This window comes from Tamandua tetradactyla, chromosome 16 (genome assembly GCF_023851605.1).
Source record: "Tamandua tetradactyla isolate mTamTet1 chromosome 16, mTamTet1.pri, whole genome shotgun sequence".
Lineage (NCBI taxonomy): Eukaryota > Metazoa > Chordata > Mammalia > Pilosa > Myrmecophagidae > Tamandua > Tamandua tetradactyla.
The window spans coordinates 60162974-60182625 of record NC_135342.1 but is presented as its reverse complement, the minus strand read 5'-3'; the positions used below and the strand labels follow the sequence as shown (position 1 = coordinate 60182625).

The following is a 19652-nucleotide window of genomic DNA, read 5'->3' as shown; positions in this document are numbered from 1 at the left end:
TTCATTCATTCATTCATTCAACAATGGTGCTAGAAGCCCAGGGAGCGACAGTGAACAAGTCATGGGAAGCTCCAGTTCTTTTGGTTTTGTCTTTGTTTTTGATTTTGTTTGAGGGGGAGTGTATGACACTAAACAAGTCCAGGGACTCCTGAATGAGCTGATTCATGATAGCGGACGCTTGGCTGGGTCAGAGGAGGGCCAGGCGGCCTGGATACTAAAAGGACCGAGTCAGGGGGCAGGGACAGGGGACAGGTTGGAGAAAGGGCAAGGCCAGGTTGTGGAGGGTTCAGTTTTACTCCAAATGCCTTGGGGGAGGGCCTGCTTCTGATCTCTGTTATTAAAAGCATAGCTCTGACCCATGACTCAATAATAAGAAAGAAACAACCTACTTCTTAAAATGGGCCAAAAGATTTGAATAGAGCCACTGGAATCAGGAGCTGAAAGCAATGAAACCCATGAACAAAGGGCCAGCAGACGTCACCATGTACCTTCCCATGTGACAGAGGAACACAGATGCTGCCTTTCCTCCAAGAAAGTATCCTCTTGTTGGTGTCTAAATTTAACAGCCTTAAAACTGTAAATTTTTAACCTCATAAATCCTCTTTTGTAAAAGTCAAAAAAAAAAGATTTGAATAGAAAGTTCACCAAAGAAGAGGTATGAATATCCTATAAGCATAAGTAAAGTGTTCAAAATCATTAGACATCTAGGAATGTACATTAAAACCATGAGCTACTGCTAGTACACACCTACTGACGTGGCCTCCAAAATATCCAAAACGAAAACAGATACCAGCAGATATTACTGAGGGTAGAGGGCATCTGGAACTTTTGTACCCTGTGGAGAGGGGTAGAAAATGTGCCACCACTTTGGAAGGGAGTTGGGCAGTTTCTTAAAAAGTTAGACTTAACGCCTACCATTTTACCATTTTACTCCTAGGTGTAGACCCAAGAGAAATGAAAGCGCACATCGGATCTCATGTTCACGGCAGCTTTATTCTCAGTAGCCCCAAACTGAAAACCACCAAACACCCATCAGCAGGTGAAAAGGGTAGCAGAACTAAGCCTTGGGGACAGAAATCAGATCAGAGCTTGCCTGGGTGGGAGAGCGTGAGGTGGGGGTGGGAGCACAAAGGAAATATTCTGGGTTGGCTGGAAATAAGTGCAATCAATCGGTTCTCTGCCTGATGCACATGAAAGAGCCAATTCTGTGACACTAGGGTTTCAAAGAGAAAAGAGTTTATTGCTAAGCACAAAAAAGAGAAAAAGAAGTTTATTGCTAAGCGCAAATCTCGGAGTTCCGAAGGCCAATGGGCCTTAAATTTGTCTCTCCGGACTGGGGAACCGTTCAGTGTTTTATAGTATTCAAACTAGGGCAGGTAGGCTTAGGAGAGTGAGCGTGTTCTGGGCTGACTTTTGTTACATTCAGTAATAAACCTTAAGGGGCTCCCTATAGGAGCATCACACTTCAGGGGGCCACGTGCAAGGGCACCGGACTTCAGGGTTGCTTGTCCCATAGGAAGTCTGTGGGAGCCTGGAATATGCAGCCTGGGGCTCGGACCTGACCTGCTCAGCCCTGGCTCTGATGTGGAGGGGGATTTTGGAGGCGGAGGTCAGCAGGGGAGATGATGGGGCCCTGATGACAGGGTGGTGGGTCTGCCAAGGATGCGAGAGATTTCGGAGGTGAGATCTCCGGATCGGATGTAGGGGTGAGGGTGAGGGCTAGCCAGAAGCAGCCGCCAGGTCTGGGAGCAAGCTGGGCAGGGGCGGGTGGCAGCCCTGGGCTGGAGACCCCTGAAGAAGGAGCAGGCCCTGAGCTTGATTTTGAGGGTGGCCCAGGAGAGGCCTTTGTCCCTCCCCTTCCCTTCTCAGACTCGATCTATATTTCCTCTGAGGGCAGGGCCTCAAGTTAAGCTGTATTGCTTGTGCATCTGGCTGGGCCCAGGCTGGGTGTTGGAGGCCCCAAGAAGACTCAGTCTGCTCCTGTCCCCCTGGAAGCTGCTGACCTGAGGCAGATGGAGGACAGCAGTGTCAGTCCTGCAGGGCAGTTCCTGCTGGGGAAGAGGACCCGTGTCCCATGGCAGACCCAGTCGGGCTCATTCACGCCTTCTTCTCTTCAGCAGGCTGGGGGGTGGACTGTTGCTGTCCCTTTTTACACAAAAGGAGACAGCGAGCCTGTACCGGGAGGTTTCTGCAGACCCGGAGCTTCTCTATCGACCTTCATGGAGGGGGGGTCTCAGCCATTGTCCCCTACTGTCCCAGTCCCAGCCTCCTCATCTAGCCCTGGGTGTGCGGACTTCCCCACCAGCATGGCGAGGAAGGTCCTCCCCATGGTGCTGGGGCTGCTGCTGGGGTGAGAATGGGTGGAAGAGAGAGGCCAGGGGTCCCCAGGGAGGCCAGGGGTCCCCAGGGAGGCCAGGGGTTCCCAGGGAGGGCAGGGGATGCTTGTGCTGTTGAGGAAGGTGACACTCATTTAAAGAGTCTCCAGGGACCGGGGGACCTTTTGATGGCTCCCAGTCCCTTTGCTTCTGCTCACTACACTGCAGGGGTAACCCGGGACTGCCACCATTTCACTTCTAGGCAGTTTGTCTCAGGGTAGGGGGAAGGTTTGGGGAACGAAGATAATAAAGCGATCCCCCAGACCTGGCACCAAGCTGTGTTGACGTTAGCCCCTTTCATGATCACGGATGTCGGTCAGACCTAAGAACTGTCACTAGGGCGGCACCCTGACTGCACGGCCGACTCTACTGGGCATGGAAACAGCGTTTCCACTCACAGCCTTTCCGTGTTCCAGGATCCCATCCCTGTCCGACGCTGCATCTGGTGGTTGTGCCTCTGTGGTCTCCTGCCATCTGGAGCCATTTCTCGGTCATTCTTTGTCTTTCAGAACCTTGACACTTTTGCAGAGCACTAGCCAGGTATCCTGTAGAATGTCCCTTGGCTTGGGTTTGGCTGCTGATTCCTTGTGACGAGTACGGCAGAGGTGCTGGGCCTTTTTCATGCATTAGACCTGCAGGCAGGTGGCGGCAGCAGCACTTACTGCTGGGGAGTTGACACTGGTCCTTTCCTCCAATGCGGGGTTACTGTTTCTCCCTTTTCCGCACGCCAGGCCGCAGAGCTGGGGGGCGAAGTCCAGCCCCCACCCCAGAGCAGGGCCATTAAGCTACAGCTTCTGGAGGGAGGAGCCGCAAAGAATGTGTGGCCATGTGTTCAAACCACCAACCACGGTGTCCACATTTTTTAAAGGAGATCCTTTGAAACTATTCAGATGTCCTCTATTCCACCTACTAATTTTAGATTCATTAGAGGGTCTTGCCTATAGTGATGATGGCTGTGGTTGTCTAATGGTGATCGTTCTAGTTCTCTCGTTCCTTTTACCTTCCTTTTGTAAGGAAGATTTCCCCTTCTCTGTTTTTTCATTCTTTCTTTTTTTTTTTTTTAAGGTTTTTTTGGGTTGTAATTCAATACTATCACTATTTATTTATTTAACTTCTTATTTTAAAATAATTTCAAACTTACGGGACAGTTGCAAAAATAGTACAAACCCCATACAGAGGTCTCCAGCACACCCCTGCACCCACCCCCCTGATACCTAGATCTGCCAGTGTTAACATCTTGCCATCTTCACTGTGTCATCATATCTGCTAGTCATGGCTCTCTCTCTGCATCTGTTTTCTGAACATTTGGCAGTAGGTTGCAAACATCGTCCTCCTCGGATACAGAATACTTCCCTGTTCAATTCCTGTATCATAATTCATTCTGTTGATCAGTTAGTTCCAGCTTTGGCCATTAGGAGCTCCGTCTGTTTGACACTTGTTTATCTTTGACGTACCCCACTGTTTTTTTTTTTCTCCCTCTTCCTTACTTCCTGACACTCCAAAATTGCATCAGGCTTGTTTTGTATTTCTCTGTACTCCACCCGCACCACCCACCCTAGAATCAGCCGTTTCTCTAAGAACACCTTTTTTTGTTGTTCAACAACAGTATTTAGAAACCAGATCTTTCAGGAAAGTTCCAGTTTGCATTTCTCTAGTTATGAGTGTATCAGGCATTTTTTCATATGCTTAAGAACCATTTGTATTCCCTTTTCTTGAAACTGACGTTCACATGCTTTGTGTATATATATATATATACACACAAATATATATATATTTATTATTATTTTTTTTTCCACATGGGCAGGTACCAGGAGATCGAACCCAGGTCTCCGGCATGGCAGGCGAGAACTCTGCCACTGAGCCACCGTGGCCTGCCTGCTTTGTATATTTTTGTATTGAATTGTTGGTCTTTTCAAATTGATTCACGAGAATACATATACTCAGGAAATCAGTCTTTTTTTCTGAAATGTGTTATGAATATTTTTTGCTGGCTTGTTATTTACCTTTTACAAGTTTTATGCTTATGCCAGGCAGATTTTTGTCTTTTAGAACCACCTGTTTTTCTCCTTTAATCTGTAAGTGTGGTGAGCCGCGGTCACAGTTTCCCTAATGCTCACCATCCTTACATTTGTGGGTTGATAAAAGTATCTTTCTTCTGATAAACCTCTGGATTCATTTTGCTAGTATTTTATTTGGATTTTTTTTTTTTTTTTTTTTTTGCCTGTGTGTGCCTCTTTTAGTAAATAAAACTGACCTCTAGTTTTTGTTTCATTTCACTTTTTGCATTATTCTTGTCAGGTTTGAGCATCAGGGTCATGACTACCCCCTATTTGGATGACTGGGAAACATTTTTTCTTTTCTTTATTAACAGATAAAATGTCAAACATACAGAAAAGCACAGAGTTTCAGTAACAAGCATCAATACCATACCCATTATCCATCACTGAAAGTTACATACCATGTATCCATCACTGAAAGTTACATACCATGTATCCATCACTGAAAGTTAATTTTTGACGTTTTTCTGTGTTTTGGACCATCTCTCTTTTTGATTGAACACGATGGGTCCCTCCAGTCTACCTCCTCTCTATTTATTCCTATTCCCCTTCCTTCCTCTTCAGATGCAACCACTGTCATCATAAAGTGGGTCATTTTCCTTCCTCTCTATTGTCTCCCAGTTGTATTCGTGGCCCCGCTGCTTTGAGCCGCTCAGTGGCTGCATCCTTTGACAGGTGACTCGCTTTGGCCAATAAAGTGAGGTGGAAGTGATTGACAGTCCACCGTTTCTGAGCATAGGCCTTGGATGTTTCCATTTACAGTCTTGTGTGCTCTGCCGTTTCCATAGAGGCACATCTGGGCATGTCACCTGGAGGAGGAGAGACAGGTGGAGCAGAGGTGAATTGCTTCAGTCATCCCAGCTGAGACCTGCCCAGATCAACCCACAGCCAGCTTTGGGCCACAGCTCCCCTAGCCTGTGGGCTGTCCTAGCCAAGATGAGCAGAGCCACCTCGCCTGCGTCCCCAGGATCATTTTCAAAGTCTCAGTTTCTCATTCCTGAAGTGGTTTATGTGTTTTATTATTTTCCATAAATGTGTTAAAATGTTTGTCTATTTTACTGGGCTTTTCAAAAAACCAGCTTTTCGTCTTATTAATCAACGCTATTCTTTGCCATTTCTACATCATTTTCTGCCTTGACCTTTAATTCCTTCCCCTTACATTCTTTGTGTTCATTTTGTTGCTTGATTCTTTTCAAACGTTTCCTCTAACTTTTCTAAAACTAAATGCATGATTAATTTTATTTATTTATTGTCTTTCTTTCTTGTTTCATAATGAAGATATAACTGCTCTCTGAGTAACACTTTGCACACATCCCAAATGTATTATCTAGCTTTTAATCCATTTATAATTAGCTTCTAATTTCAGCTTTAATTTCTTCTTTAATCTAAGAATTATCTCAAAGACTATTAAAAATTTTTTAATAAGATGATTTTCTGGCTATACCTTTGGTAAATTTCTAATTTTACTATTTATTTTATTCAGACTATAAGTCTGTGTGTTCTGCTTTTTGGATTTTTTGTGTGTCCTAATATAGTTTTTGTGACTGGTTCATGTATGTCTCCCAAGATTGAATGCTCTCTCTTAGTTGGGTACAAAGTTTACTCTATATGTCTTTATATATCTCGCTAATTGTGTCATTTAAAACCCCTGTACTTATCCTTTTTTTTTTTTTTACTTGAGTCATTGGCTTATTAAAACAGGTATGCTAAAGCTGCTCTCTAAGGTTTTAGTTTATCATTCTGCATCTCTAATAGTTTTTACCTTGTATATTTTTGAAACGATGGTGTTAGATGTACAGAAGTCAATGATGTAACTTATATAACCTAGAGTATAGCAATTAAGTGTACACGTTTTGAGTTCAAATCTTGATTCTATCCCTTTCTTTACATCTCTGTCCTCAGTTTCTCTCTCTACAAAATGGAGATAATAATATCACCTAACTCATATGAATGTTGTGCCTGGCATATATCGTAGGTTTTCATGAACTATTAGCTTAATAAAACATGCCTCTTTTTTCTATTGAGTACTTTTAGCCTTGAATTGTATTTAATTTTATATTATATTAATTTCACTACCCCTACTTTTTTTGTTGTTGGTATTTATCTGGCATATCTTGTTCATATTTTTATAATATAAGCATTTAATGCTATAAATATCTCTCTAAGCACAACTTTAACTTCTTTCCTAGGCTTTGATGTATTGTGTTCTCATTTTGCTTTAGTTCAAAAAATTTTCTAATTTCCCTGGAGACTGTATCTTTGATCCATGGATTATTTAGATGTGCTGCTTAATTTCCAAATGCTTGGAGATTTTCTAATTATTTTTCTGTTATTAATTTCCAGTTTAATTCCCTTATGGTCAGAGGACACATTTTATATAATTTTAATTCTTTTAAATTTCCTAAGGTATGCTTTACAATCCAGGATATTGTCTATCTTGGTGAATGCTCTATATGCACTTGAAAAAAAAAGTATATTTGTTTGGTGAAGTGTTCTATAAGTGTCAGTTAGATCCAGTTGCTTGGTGGTGGTGCTCAGGCCTCCATATCCTTGCTGATGCCCTGCCAACTTGCTTTGTCAGTGAGAACATGGATGTCTCCAATAACCGTTGTGGATTTGTCCATTTCTTTTTTCAGTTCAGTTACCTTTTGCTTCATGCATTTTTAGGTTCTGTGGTTAGGATTTATCACTTGGGATTCTTATGTCTGTGTGGCACGTAGACTCTTTTTACTATAATGCAAGGTCCCATTTATTCCAGCTAATGATCTTTGCTCTGAACTTTGATATAAAAATAGGCACTGCAAGTTTCTTTTGATTTTTGTTTGCATGGACGTCCTTTTCCAGTCTTTTATTTTTAAACTACCTATATTATAATATTTAAGGTGGGTTCCCTATAGGCCACATACGGTTGGCTCTTTTTTGAAAAAATTCTGATAATCTCTGTATTTTAATCGGCATTTGTAGATCATTTACATCTCATGTGATTACTTGTATATTTGGATTTAGGGTTACCATCTGATTATTTATTTCCTGTTTGTTCCTCTTTTTTTGTTTAATTGCTATTGTGCCAATGTGATATAAAAAATTTTCCATTTCGGTCACTTTTGGGGATAGAATCATGTCCCCCACAAAACATATATTCAGGTCCCAGCCCCTGGTCCTCTGGGTGTGAACCCATTTGTAAATAGGACCTTTGAAGATGTTGTTAGTTAAGGTGTGCCTGCCCAAACTGAACGAGGGTGGACCTTAATCCAATAAGGCTGAAGACCTTATAAACAAAGGAAACTGGGCACATAAAGAAAAGAAGCCATGGGAGAAGCTGGAAGTCAGTGGAATTCAGAAGAGCAAGGAAAAGATGCTGCCATGTGCATTGTTGTGTGATGGAAAACTTAAGGAACCCCAAAGATTGCTCGACTAGTCAGAAGATCCAACCCCAGGAGGAAGCAAGCCTTCTAGCCTCTGAAACCAACGAGCAATGTAATTCCTGTTGTTAAGTCAACCCATTGAATGGTATTTGTTTTAGCAGCTAGGAAACTCAACCAACCACTTTTCGTGTATACAATTCAGTGACATTAATTACATTCAGAATATTGTGCTACCAACACCACCGTCCATTACCAAAATGTTCTCATCACCCCAAAGAGAAACTCTGTACCCATTAAGCAATAATTTCCCCTTTTCCTCCCCTATTCCACAGGCCTTAGAAATCTGTAACATACTTTCTGTCTCTATTTGCTTATTCTAGGTATTTCATTTAAGTAAAATCATACAATATTTGTCTTTTGTGTCTGGCTTATTTCACTCAATGTGATGTCTTCAAGGTTTTTGTCGTGTTATAGCATGTATTAGAACTTTGTTACTTTTTCATGGCTAAATAATATTCCAGGTATGTATATATCACATTTTTTTATCCATTCATCTGCTTATGGACAATTGGGTTGCTTCCAGCTTTTGACTCTTGTGAATAATGCTGCTATGAGTATTGGTGTGCAGGTATTTTTTTCAATTTCTTGCTTTCAATTCTTTAGGGTATATACTAGAAGTGGGACTGCCAGGTCATATGGTAACTTTATATTTAACTTTCTTAGGCACTGCCAAACTGTTTCCCACAGTGACTGTAGAATTTTACATTTCCATCAGCAAAGTATGGGGTTTCCTGTTTCTCTATATTTACCAATACTTGCTATTTTCCAATATTTTAATAACAGTCATTCTAGTGGGTGTGAAGTGGTGTCTCACTATGGCTTTAATTTGCATTTCTCTAATGGCTAATGATGTTGAGGATCTTTAATGTGTTTATTGGCCATTTGTATATCTTCTTCGAAAGACGTCTATTTAAGTTCTTTGTTCATTTTTCTTTTTTTAAAGGTTTTTTTAAAAAAATATGGCATATATACAAAGCAAAGAAAGAAAAAAGCAATAGTTTTCAAAGCCTACTTCAACAAGTAGTTACAGAACAGATTCCAGAGTTTGTCATGGTCTGCCATTCCACTGTCTCAGACGTTTTCCTTCTAGCTACTCCAAAACTCTGGGGGCTAGAAGGAATATTAATTTAGTGATTCAGTGGTATTTTTAACAAACATACTCATTTGTTAAATCTATTTTCCCTGTTCTACCTCCTCCTCATTTGATCCTTCTCCCAATCTATAGGGATCTTTGGGCAATGCCTGTTTTGACTTTTTCACGTTGAGAAGGACCGTTGACACTAAAGGTTAGCGGGGTATTCTTAACTGATAATCTTGGAAAGGCTGGTCCCTCTGGGTTTCAGGATTTATCTGACCTAGAAACCCGCCGGAATTATAGGTTCCAGGAAAGAAAACTTAAGTGCACAAAACCTTTATAGAATCTCAGTTTGAGCCTTAGGTGTAAAGAGTCAACAAGAGGGATGTTGGTTGGGGTTTAGCAAACCAGGGCAATTAGCACTGTCTAACTGAAGCTTACATAAAAGTAGCCTCCAGAATAGCTTTTTGACTACATTTGATCTCTGCTGGCCACTGATGCCTTATTTTTATTTTATTTTTTTGCATGGGTGGGCACCGGGAATTGAACCCAGGTCTCCAGCTTGGCAAGCGAGAACTCTGCCTGCTGAGCTACTGTGGCCCACCCTGATGCCATATTTTAATTACACTTCTTTCCCCACTTCTGGTCCAGAAGGCATTGTTGATCCCATAATGCCAGGGCCAGACTCATTCCCGGGGGTCCCACCCCACATTGGTAGGGAGATTTTCACCCTTAAGTGTCATATCCCATGTAGGGGGAGGGTAATGATTTTCTTTCCTTTGTCCAGTTTTCAAACTGGATTATTTGCCTTTTTGTTGTTGAGTTGCAGGAGTTCTTTATGCTATATATTAAATCCATATCAGATATATTATTTTGAAATGTTTTCTCCCATTCTGTAGGTTTTTTCATTCCCTTGATAATATCCTTTGATGCATGAAAGTTTTTCATTTTGATAAAGTCCATTTAATCTATTTTTTGCTTTTATTGTGTTGCTCATTCTTTGTTGTCATATAGAAGAAACCATTGCCTAGTACAAGGTTTTTTCCCTATGTGTTTTTCTGAGTTTTAAAGTTTAGTTCTTATATTTAGATTGTGGGTCCATTTTGAGTTAATTTTCGTGGATGTGTAAGGTAAGGGTCCAATTTCATTCTTTTGCATATGGATATCCAGTTTTCCAATAACATTTATTGAAGAGACTATTCTTTCCCTGTTGAATGGACTTGGTACCTTTGTTGAAAATCAATTGACTATAAATATGAGGGTTTTCTGAACTCTCAATTCTATTCCATTGATTTATTTGTCTTTGTGTCAGTACCACACTGTTTTGATTACTACTGTAATAAGTTTTGAAATTGGGAAGTGTAAGTCCCCTAACTGTCTTCATTTTCAAAATATTTTAGGCTGTTTAGGGTCTCTTGTTATTCCATGTAAATTTAATGATGTTTTTCTGGGAAAAAAAGCTGCTGGGATTTTGACTGGAATTGTGTTAAATCTGTAAATTGTTTTATGTAGTATTGACATCTTAACAAAATTGTCTTCCAATCCCTGAACATGGGATAGCTTTTCATTTATTTAGGTCTCTTTAATTTCTTTCAGCAATATTTTTTTGGTTCTCATTGTTCAAGTCTTTTACATCATTGGTTAATTTTTGCCTAGTTATCTTAGTCCCTTACAGGCTTTGCTACCTCTGTTTTTAATTTTTAAATATAATTAATTAATTTATTTTTAATTGTGTTAAGACACATATAACATAGAAATTATTTTAAGTGCCTTAAGTGGACAATTCTTTGACAATACTGTGTAACTTTCACTGCTATCTATTTCCAAACCATTTTCACCATCCCAAACCAAAACTCGTACTTATGTAGCAATAATTCCCCATTTCCCCTCCCCCACCCCGGTAACCATTATTTTGTTTTCTGTGTCTATTAATTGGTTTAATTCAAGTATTTCATATAGGAGAATTTATACTGTCTTTGTCCTTCTGTGTCTCAAGTTTCACTCAACATGTCTTAAAGGTTCAACCATGTTGTAGCCTGTATCAGCACTTCACTTCTTTTTACAGGTGAATAATATCCCATTGTGTCAATATCCTGTAGTTTGTTAATTCTTTTGTTTGTCGATGGACGCTTAGGTTGCTTCGACCTTTTGGCTAATGTTAATAATGCTGCAATGAACATTGGTGCACATATATCTGTCTGAGTTCCTGCTTTCAGTTCTTTTGGGAATATACCTAAGAATCTAATTGATGGGTTATATGGTAATTCTATGTTTAACCTTCTGAGAAACTGCCAGTTTCCCACAATGGCTGCACCATTTTACATCCCCACCAAGGATATATGAGGATACATATTTTTCCACATCCTTGTAAACACTTTTTTTTCCCATTTTTTAAAATAGTAGCCATCCTAGCAGGTGTGAAATGGTATCTCATTGGAGTTTTAATTTGCATTTCTTTAATTCTAATGATGTGGAGTATATTTTCATATGCTTATTGGCCATTTAAATATCTTCTTTGGAGAAATGGCTATTCAAATCCTTGGCCCATTTTATAATTTGATTGTTTGCCTTTTTCATTGGTGTGGAGTGGTAGGAGTTCTTTATGTATTCTGGATATTAAATCCTCATTAGCTACATGGTTTTCCAATATTTTCTACCATTCTGTAGGTTGTCTTTTCACTTTCTTGATAATGTTCTTTGAGGCACAAAGGTTTTTCACATTGATGAAGTTCAATTTATCCATTCTTTCTTTTGTTGCTTCTATATTTGGTATAAAATTGAAAAATTCAGAAGTTTGATGATGCATTTGAGCCCTTTTAGAGTCTATTTTTGTTTTTACCGAAGTTGAGAAGTGTCAACCATCATTTCTTCAAAATTTTTTTTTGTACCACACTCTTTCTCCTCTCCTATTGGAAATACAATGACACAAATAGACGTTTTGGTATTATCCCAAAGCATTTAGAGGCTCTCTTCATTTGTTTTGATCATTTTCTGTCTTTTGTTCAAATTGGATGATTTCTATTGATTTATCTTCAGATTCATTGACATCCCCCCCCACCATCTCCATTCTGCTATTAGGCTCATCCAGTGAGTTTTTAAATTTCGGTTATTATATTTTTCACTTCTAAAATTTCCATTTTGTTCTTTTTTACCTTTTATTTCTCTGCTGAGAATCTTTCCATTTATTTCAAGAATTTTCACTTTTATGTTTTTGGGGGCATGGTTATATTCTCTTTAAAGTCTTTGATTATTTCAACATTTGTGTCATCTTGGAGTTAGCATCTGTTGTCTTTTTCCTTGTGAGATGTTGCAGTTTTTCATATGTTAAGCAATTTTGGATTGTATCTCGGGCCTTCTGAATATTGTTAGACTTGGATTTTGTTTAAATTTTGTTTTGCTTTTTTTTTTTTTAACATGGGCAGGCACCGGGAATCATTTGTTTGCTTTTTAAGCAGAAAATCAACCTGGTTAGTTTCAGGCTAAAATTTCCTACCCACCAAAGGACTGTGGTCTCAATGTCAGTTCAGTTTTCAAAAGCCCCACAGTACTATTTCGCTATTTCCTGTGTGTGCTCCTTATTTCCTGTGTGTGCTCCTTATTTCCTGTGTGTGCTCCTTATTTCCTGGGTGTATTCCTTATTTCCTGGGTGTGCTCCTTATTTCCTGGGTGTGCTCCTTATTTCCTGGGTGTATTCCTTATTTCCTGGGTGTGTTCCTTATTTCCTGGGTGTGCTCCTTATTTCCTGTGTGTGCTCCTTATTTCCTGTGTGTGCTCCTTATTTCCTGTGTGTACTCCTTATTTCCTGGGTGTGCTCCTGAGTGGCCAATCTGGGACTCGGTCATGGCAGACCCTATAGCTTCGTTCTCAGAGCATTTGGTAGGCTTTCTCACCCACAACTTGGGGGTGACGCCAGGAGTTCTCACCCACTTTAGGGGAGCTCTCTCATGATCTCCTTCCTCTCCTTGGCCTCCCTAACACTTTCCAGTTCCGAGGAGTTCTCTCTTCTGGTTTCCTGTCTGGAAACCCGAGGCTTTGGTTATCCCCTCTGTTTCACACGCCTCCAGTGATTCTGCCTCCAGGGCCAAATGACAGGAGGATATAGAGGGAAAAAAGCAGGGGAATTTACCTCACATTCCTGTGACCACAGGGCTTGTCAGAGAGTCCCCCTACTTGGAAGGTTAGGTGCCCGCCTGTCTCTTGGTGCTTCCCTGGGGTTGGGGTGGGAGGGAATGTTACAAACAGACAAAAAAAACAAGGAAACGGGATTTTCCTCATTTTCTTATCCATAGGACCACTTGGACTAAAAATGAGGACTTCTTCTGGATCTCTTTCTGTTTATGTGGTTGTGGGTTTCCGACTGCCTTTGCGTGCAGGCTGGGAGATACGAAAGGAAAAATAAAACAGGAAACTCAGTGATAGTTCAGGGATACTTCAAGTTCTTTCCCAAACTGCCTGCTGCAAGTGGCTTCTCAGAGTCCCCAGGGAATTGCTCCATGTATTCTGTCCACTGTTCACAGTTGCATTCGGTGGGAGAGAGAGGGTTGAATTTGCTTACTCCATCTTTCCAAGAACTGGATTTTTAGAATAATTTTATTTTCAACTTTTTAATATCATGTTCTATGTGTATCATATACATTATAAAGTTGGATTTACAAAGCCTCAACAATCTGATAGTCTCTATCTCTTAAAAGTTGAATATTTGGGGCGGGCCGCGGTGGCTCAGCGGGCAAGAGTGCTTGCCTGCCATGCCGGAGGACCCCGGTTCGATTCCCGGCCCCAGCCCATGTAAAAAAAAACAAACAAACAAACAAACAAAATATAATAAAATAAGAAAATGTTTAAAGATGTTTCCCTTCCTTCTATCCTTCCTTCCTTCTCTGAAAAAAAAAAAAAAAAAAAGTTGAATATTTGCATGTAGTATGATTACTTTTATGTTTAGAATTACTTTCCATGTTTTCTCTTTTCTTACCAGTTCTCTTCTCTATTAAATGGACTAGATTATTCCAGTTTTCTTTGTCCACTTATTTTGTCTCATGGTTTAAAAGTTATGATTCATCTTTTGTTCTTTCTATGGGTAAATTTACACATACAGTGTTAATCAATATATATTTATATTTCACCCAACAACATAAAAATCTTAATGTACTTTCACCTCATTTTCCCCTGCCCATCTTACCACTTCCTACATTATCTGAGATTTTAGGTCTCTATTGCTGGTTTTTTTTTTTTCATGATGCATTAAGAATTACTTAGATTTAGCGTTAATGTTTCTTTGGGGTTTTTTTTGCATAGGCAGGCACTGGGAATTGAACCTGGGTCCCCGGCACAGTGGGCGAAAACTCTGCCACTGAGCCACCGTTACCCACCCTAGCTTTAAGTTTTAATGAGTTATTTGTTCACCATTGTTTCTTGAATTCTAAAATTCTCTTTTCCTTAGCAACAAAAGAAAAAATAGAAAAATTGCATTTCATCAAAATTTAAAAATGTTGTGCACCAAACAATAGTATCAAGAAAGTAAAAAGACAACCCACAGAATGGAAAAAATATTTGCAAATCATGTATCAGGTAAAGGTTTAGTACCCAAAAAACATAAGGAACTCCTTCAACTCAACAGCAATAGGTCAAACAGCCCAACTAAAAAAAAAAAAATGGGCAAAAGACTCGAATAGACATCTCTCCAAAGAAGATACATGACTGTGAGTCATGCAACTAGAGGAACAGTAAATTGCACGAAATATCAGAAACAGACAGATATTACCATGCCTCACTCATACAGACTATACCATACAAACTTGGAGAAGTGAATTCAAGAGCATGGTTATCAGGTTAAGGCCTAGTGTAAAGGTTCCTAGATTGCAAACTCCCACAGCAGTCACATCTATTCCAGAGTCGTAACTTTTATTTCTAAATTCCGAGATGCTGAGCTATTTGTGTATAACCTAGTCGTTCCCTGGAACTTCAGGTATTTGTGTGACACTGAGCCTCAGAGTTAGAGCTCTGAAGCTATGAAAGTCAGTATTACCCCATATAGCAACTGTTAGAAACATTGAAAAAGTGATCAGATTTCAACTAGTGATATGAGTGAAGCTGATCTGGACAGGACTGAGGTAAATCAGAATACAGGGCAAAGCTTTAAGTTCTTTGTGAGACCAAAGGAAGAGATATTTGGTGCAAAATTTACATTTTTGGTATCACAGTAATTTAACTTGTATGGTCAGTTATTTGAACACCATAGTTACATGGAATTTTGAATAGGGAGTGTTATCTTGTTGGTTTGTACTAGGTTAATGTGATGGCCTAAATACATCCCAGAGTAATTTGGGCAGGAAAAAAAAAGTATTTGCAAAGCCCCCTTGAGAGACTGGGGAGAAAGGAGGAAATATTAAACTTCTCCACTTGGGAAAATATTCTCACAAGCAGTGGTGACAACCAATTTAATAGGCTGAGCCCTTGATCTTGTGGCTTGCCCATATGAAACTTATTCCTGAAAGGAGAAGCTAAACCTACTTTATTATGCCTATGAGTCATCCCCAGAGAACCTCTTTTGTTGCTCAAATGTGGCCTCTCTCTCTAAGTCAACTTGGCCTTCCCCCTTTTGTGGGACTTGACTTCCAGGGGTGAAAATCTCCCTGGCAATGTGGGACAGAACTCCCAGAGATGAACTGGGACCTGGCATCATGGGATTGAGAAAGCCTTCTTAATCAAAAGGGGGAAGAGAAAAATGAGACAAAATAAAGTTTCAGTGGCTGAGAGATAAATAAAGTTCAGAGGTTATTTTTGACGTTATTCTTATGCGTTATATAGATATCCCTTTTTAATTTTTAGTGTATTAGACTAGCTAAAAGGAAATACCTGAAACTGTTGAACTGTATTCCAGTAGCCTGATTCTTTAAGGCAATGGTCTAACTCTATAGCTTTTACAACGAGATCATGTGATTGTGAAAACCTGTGGCTGACACTCCCTTTATCCAGGGAATGGACAGATGAGTAAAAAAACAAGAACAATAAATAGATAATGGGGGGTGAATAAGGGGTTAAAAAAACTGGGTAGATTATAATATTAGTGGCCAACAAAAGGGAAGGGTAAAGGATGTGTGGTTTTGTCCTGTTTTTCCTTTTTATTTCTTTTTCTGGAGTGATGCAAATGCTCTAAAAAATAATCATGGTGATGAATACACAAGTGTGTGAAGATATACTTTGGACGGACTGCATGGTGTGTGAAGATATCGCAGTAACATTTTTTTAAAAAAACAAGATACACAAATGGCCAGTAAGTACATGAAAAGATGACTTACATCATTAGCCGTTAGGGAAATACAAATCAAAACCACGATAAGACACCACTTCACACTGTGAAGGATGACTTTTAATTTTAAAAACTGAACATAAGTGTAGGCGGGGATGTGGAGAAATTAGGACACTAGCACATTGCTGGTGAGAATGTAAAATGGTGCAGCTGCTGTGGAAAAACAATTTGTTTGGTGTTCTTCACTAAATCAAACATAGAATTGCCAAATAGCCAGCAATTCCACTCCTAGGTACATACTCAGAAGGATTGAAACAGGTGTGTAAAAATTTGCACGTGAATCTTCACAGCACTATTTACAATAGCCAAAAGATGAAAACAACGTAAATGCCCATCAGCAGATGAAGGTCTAAACAAAATTGGTATGTCCGTACAATGGAATAATTCAGTCAGGAGAATGAACGACATGATAAAAATGTTTTTGGAACTTGCTACAGATGGTGGTTGCCCAACATTGAACGTCACTGAAATTTTCACTTAAAAGTGATTAATTTTATGATTATATAGTTTATCTTAATAAATATTTGAAAAAATATATCATCCTTTAAAAAAACTTAGTATACTGATACATGCTACCACATGAATGAACCTTGAAAACGTTATGCTAAGGGAAAGATGCTGTACACAAAAACCGTATATTGTATGATTCCACTTACATGAAATATCCAAAGTAGGAAAATACAGAGACAAAAAGCAGGTTAATGGCTGCCCGGAGTGGGGGACAAGAGAGAACAGGGCGTGATTCAGTGGGTGTGGAGTTTCCTTTTGAGGTGATGGAAATGTTCTGGAATTAGATAGTGATGATTGCACAACATTGCAAGTGTGCTAAATGCCACTAATAAATCGTATGTTATGTACATTTTATCACAATAATAGTTTGTCCTGCCTAAGGCTGAGCTGTAATTCTTTTTTTGCATTTTCTTCTTTGCTTTTTTCCAATTTTTTTTTCTCTTTGCTTTTTTATACCCAAACAAAAAATTTGACTTTTAAAATTCCCCTTTCCTTAGAATTAAAAAAAAAAATTGCTTCAGTATATGTTTGAATGACTTTTAGTGGAGGATTTAAAGGGAGACGTTGTCAGAGGCCATCTTTGAGACATTACCAGTAAAAAACAACACACTGTCTTTTGTCTTCCTATTTGATTACTAATTGCTCACAAGTTTGAAGCTACTGCTCAAACCAGTGTTAGCATTTTCTAATACCCAGTGTGGCCTGTAATGTTTGATTTTATTCCTTTGAGATGGCTGGACCTCCTAGATTTATCCTTCATGTCTCGATTTCGTAACAAAAATCTCCTCTCCTTATAGCTTTACTTTCTGGGAGATTTCCTAGACTTCCTTATTTTAAAAGCCCATTCTATCTCTCAACACTTTGGTTAAAAACAAAACAAAAACCTCCCCGCCCCCCCTTCTTGTTAGCTTCCAGCCCCTTCCGCAGTGTCTTTAAAGGTTGCCGTCTCCATCTTTACTCTGAGGCTACTACTGGGGATTTTTCAGCCCCTGCCCCCTTGCTCCAGGCAGGTACTCGCCTGATGTAGTTTTGCCCCGAAGGAGCGTCTTCCCGCGGCCTGTGGCGGCCCCAGCCCGGTCCCAGGGTCCCCTCCTCAGCCAGGGGCGAGGTGGCCCCAAGTCGTGCCCAGCCCCAGCCCAGCTCGGCTTCCTGCCCGATCCGCTGGGACCCGCGGCCTCCGCGGTGCACCGAGTCCCCCAGCGTCGGGGAGGCCTCCTCGAGGGAAGAGGAGAGGCGTGTGTGTGTGTGGGGGCTATCCCTTACCGTGGGCGTCAGGACAGTCATATTTAGCTGACCCTTTTTCGATAAAATTTACAGTGAGACGCGCAGCCATTCGTTGAATGGCCTAAGGACCGCGTGCGCCTGTGTGACAGCCGCCCACGGAGATATGAGGTGGCTCCGCCCCCCCAGCGTCCCCTCGCGCTCCTTCAGAAACAACCTCCATCCGCCACCTCCCGAGGCAGCCGCTGCTTCCATCCTTCACTGTGGATCATTTTTGTCGGTTCTCGGACTCGAAAGACGGGGACTCAGACAGCGCGTCCTCTGCGTGTGGCTTCTCCCCGCAGTGCGCGGGCGCGGTCACCCAGGGCGGCGGCGCCGGCACCCTGATCGCTGAGCTGTACTCCATCCACTTCGTGAATGCAGCCCAGTGTGTGTCCTTTTGCACATCTGAGCTGCTTCCAGGTTTTTCTTTTCTTTTTTCGTGGCGAGTACGGACATCAGGAGAACACCATTTCTCTTGGCTAAATTCCTAGGAGAGGAATCGTGGGTCCGACGGCACATAATGATGTGCATTTTGGGGGTTGACCGTGGGGACGGCGCTCCTGGGGCCCAGCTGGAGGGAGACAGGACCCCAGGGTCTGCCCACCCTGCTCGGCCCCCACCCCAGCCGGCCTCACCACCCCAGCGTCCTCCTCCGGGCGAGCGGACCGCAAGCTGCGGGCAGCGCTGTGCTGCGAAGGGGCCAGGAATGCTGACCGCCGGGCGTCCGGCGACGCTGCTGGCGTGCTTGTTTGGGTATGGCTTTTTGGAGCGGGGGCGCTTTTCATTTGTCGATCTCTCCAACTAAACCCACGAGAGCAAAATACAGTATCTTAGGCTTTTTGGTTCCTAGCCCAGTTGTGGTTTCCTGGAAGATACCCCGTTTAATTTTACTGAATGATTGAATGCAGGAAAAGCGGCATGCTGTCAGGGTTAGAGGATCAACTTCTTGGAACAGTACCTGGCATTTATTTTAAGTACTATGGAGTATTTATGAAACAAATGAGCAAAACATGCTGAAAATGCTTCACATCTTTTTCTACTGCAATTGTTAACTGCTGAAGTCTTGCGAAAGCTAAAGTGGGAATACCTGGGAAACTGAAAGCCCACGTGGGCAAAGGGGAAAGACAGCTGCCCGTGCAGATGAGTTCAAAGCTATAGTTATGAGCTGATCCCTGACAACTCTCGTCTTGGCTGAATTAGGGTGGAAAGTGTTGGTTACCTCACCCGGCTGTGTGTGTGCCGCTCCCTGACTTCCAAATAAACACTCCACCTCGGTGCAGGGCTCAAGGGAGGTCCCTTCCGGCCGGTCATCCTGGTGGCATTTGGGAGGTGGGTTCCACCACGCCCTACTGAATGCTTTGGTGAGATGGGGAGGGTCAAGGAGGCCTGTGCCCTGCCTCGGGGGCCTCCAAGCCGCGCCAGCAACAGTAACTGTTGCTAGAGAGGGAGGAGGACGGGAGGAGGGGGTGGGGTCCCTGAGGACAGTAGGGTGTGTGGCAGGGCCTCAGCATCTGGGAAGCTTTTGGCTTTTTTTTTTTTTTTTTTTGGCACTGGCAGGCTCCCGGAATCAAACCCAGGTCTCTGGCATAGCAGGCGAAAACTCTGCCAATGAGCCACCGTCGCCCCGCCCTGGGATGCTCT

General features: G+C 41.4%; 1 long non-coding RNA gene across 1 annotated transcript; it reads right to left on the bottom strand.

The window, feature by feature from the left end:
* Positions 1-4663: 4663 nt before the first annotated feature.
* Positions 4664-18124, bottom strand: LOC143659559 (uncharacterized). Its single transcript, XR_013163608.1, has 3 exons — positions 18012-18124; positions 13902-14000; positions 4664-5241 (listed from the first exon to the last, which is right to left on the bottom strand). It is a non-coding gene; the product is annotated as an uncharacterized LOC143659559 (long non-coding RNA).
* Between the last annotated feature and the right edge of the window lie 1528 nt (positions 18125-19652).